Raw genomic sequence first — 2517 nt, forward strand, 5'->3', positions numbered from 1 at the left:
TGTTGAAAAGTAGACAATATACTCTGAAATAGTCCTTGTTCTTTTTCTTTGTCAAATGAATCCATTTCACCTGTTGAACTTGTGAAGGCAGATGTCACGGTTTTCTTCTCAATGTCAGAAGAGTAAACAAATTAGGAGGGAAATGAGGATCTGCAGGTGAGGGCAATTTATTCCAACTTCACCTGTTGACAATAAAGTATAATAAATGTAAAGAATTATAATTGTACAATTATGTATATATTATATATATATACACACAAATCGAAAAACAAAATATATAAAAATTATATATATATAAAAAAAAAACACATGAGGCATAACATGACCACCTGCCACCAATGTGTTGCCAAAACAGCAATGTCCTGTCAAGGCATGGACTCGACTAGATCCCTGAAGGTGTGCTGTGGTATCTGGCATCATGTTAGCAGCAGATCCTATGCAGAAGGAGGCCACAGCCATCAGGGAATACCGTTTGAAAGGGTGTTCATGGTCTGCAACAATGCTTAGGTAGGTGGTACGTGTCAGCAGGACCCAAGGTTTCCCAGCAGAACATTGCCCAAAGCATGACACTACTTTGCCTACCTCGCCAGCTTGCCTTCTTCCCATAGCACCTCCTGGTACCATGTGCTCACGCAACTGGCCATCCACATGGTGTGAAAGAAAATGTGATTCATCAGACCAGACCACCTTCTTCCATTGCTCTGTGGCCCAATTCTCATGCTCATGTGCCTATTGTTGGCATTTATGGCAGTGTCCAGGGGTCAGCATGTGCACCCTGACCGGTCTGTGGCTATGCAGCCCCATACACAACAAACAGTGATGCACTGTGTATTCTGACACCTTTCTATCAGAACCAGCATTAACTTCAGCAATTTGAGCAACAGTATCTCATCTGTTGGATCAGACCACACAGGCCAGCCTTCATTCCCCACCTGCATCAATGAGCTTTGGCCACCTATGACCATGTTGCTGGTTCACCACTGTTCCTTCCTTGGACTACTTTTGTCTCAATGTATGAACATAGATTTCTCTAAAATTAGGCCAACATTAGCCATCATGACCAACATAAGCAGTGTCTGCCATTTCGTGGGAAAAAGCTGCTACACTGCTAGCCAAAGGAGAAAGTTAAAGATTTTCATATAGGCTGTGCTGTTCACCTGAAATCAGGGTAATATTGTAGAAAGATATTTGATCTGCTAAAATATAGAATATAGGGGCAAGCTCAGACCAGATGTTTGGGGGGTTTACCAAGCTGGGCCCATTATCCAAAAGGACATCTAGAGCGACCTGGGCAGGAAGCCAGGCACGTATCTGGAGCAGATAGAGATTGGGGCTGGACAAGGGGTGAGAATGGCAAAATATTGGCTTTACTCATCGCTGTCAAGTGAATGTGCTTGTAGAAAAGTCAAAAGAAAAAATCGATCTGAGGAGTCTGTGTTCTGCAATAGATAAATTTTCATATATTTACCCTTCTTTTTAACCTTTTGGCAATGAGCAGGTTCATTTATTTGGTTAACTGTTGTTGAATCTGTGGTTTTTCAGCCATTAGTTTGGTCATGGCACCCATTTATATCGATATGTTTGCTCTGCTTTCACTGGGCATGATTCACTGGTTTAACTTATACTATATCTAAAGTGATTAATATTAATGTGTTTATGTGTTTGATGTTAAGACAGAACTTGCAGACTTTTTTGCAGCCTTAAACTATGCGGTTTAAGAAACAGCATGCGCAGGTGCTGCAAGTTGAGCAAATTAGCAGGTCAAGAGCCTATAAGAGTGCGTGCCGATGGGCATGGATTTGCTTCAAAAGACACCTGCGACGTTAAAGTAGGTCCTGTAGAACTTGTCAAACCTGGATTATAACTGATCTAAAGCTAATACTGAACAGAAGCAGTTGAACTGCATTGAGGATGTGTACAAAATTAGTACATGTCTTTTTAACTGATTACTGTAGTTCCTTCTACATACAATTCTGTCAGTTAACCCTGTCCCAACTGGTGCAGGTGAAGTACAGCTCATAAGCAAGGTTTTGTTTTTAAACTCTGCATGGCTTGACACAGATTTATATCTCTGAGCTTATCTGTCTTCAAAATATCTCAAGAACTTTTCCGGAAATGTTCTGTCACATCTCTACACACACTTTTTCATAAAAGCAATCTTCACTGTACAGACACATAAAAAAATCTTTAATAAATCAGTGGATAAACACTTTAAATCTTTCAATTAAATAATGGACAGTAAAAGTACTACTTTAGAGCACAAATTCATTTATTTGTTCGGATTAGAGCCTCCAAAACTTCATTTTAGTTTCAAGTTGTAACACTACAAAATAGGGAAAAGTTCAAGGAGTGAAAAAAATCTACACGATGTGGTTTCAGTTTTAATTGGTCAGTGTTTTTCTCAGCTTTATTGTACATAATCACTGTGTTAGTTAAACTGAGATATTCCAGTAGAACGGTGAATATTAATCAGTATAAATCTATGATGTACAGTACGTCTGTGTGCTGAAGATTTTC

The sequence above is a fragment of the Hemibagrus wyckioides genome, linkage group LG14 (assembly GCF_019097595.1).
Source record: "Hemibagrus wyckioides isolate EC202008001 linkage group LG14, SWU_Hwy_1.0, whole genome shotgun sequence".
In the NCBI taxonomy this organism is placed as follows: Eukaryota; Metazoa; Chordata; class Actinopteri; order Siluriformes; family Bagridae; genus Hemibagrus; species Hemibagrus wyckioides.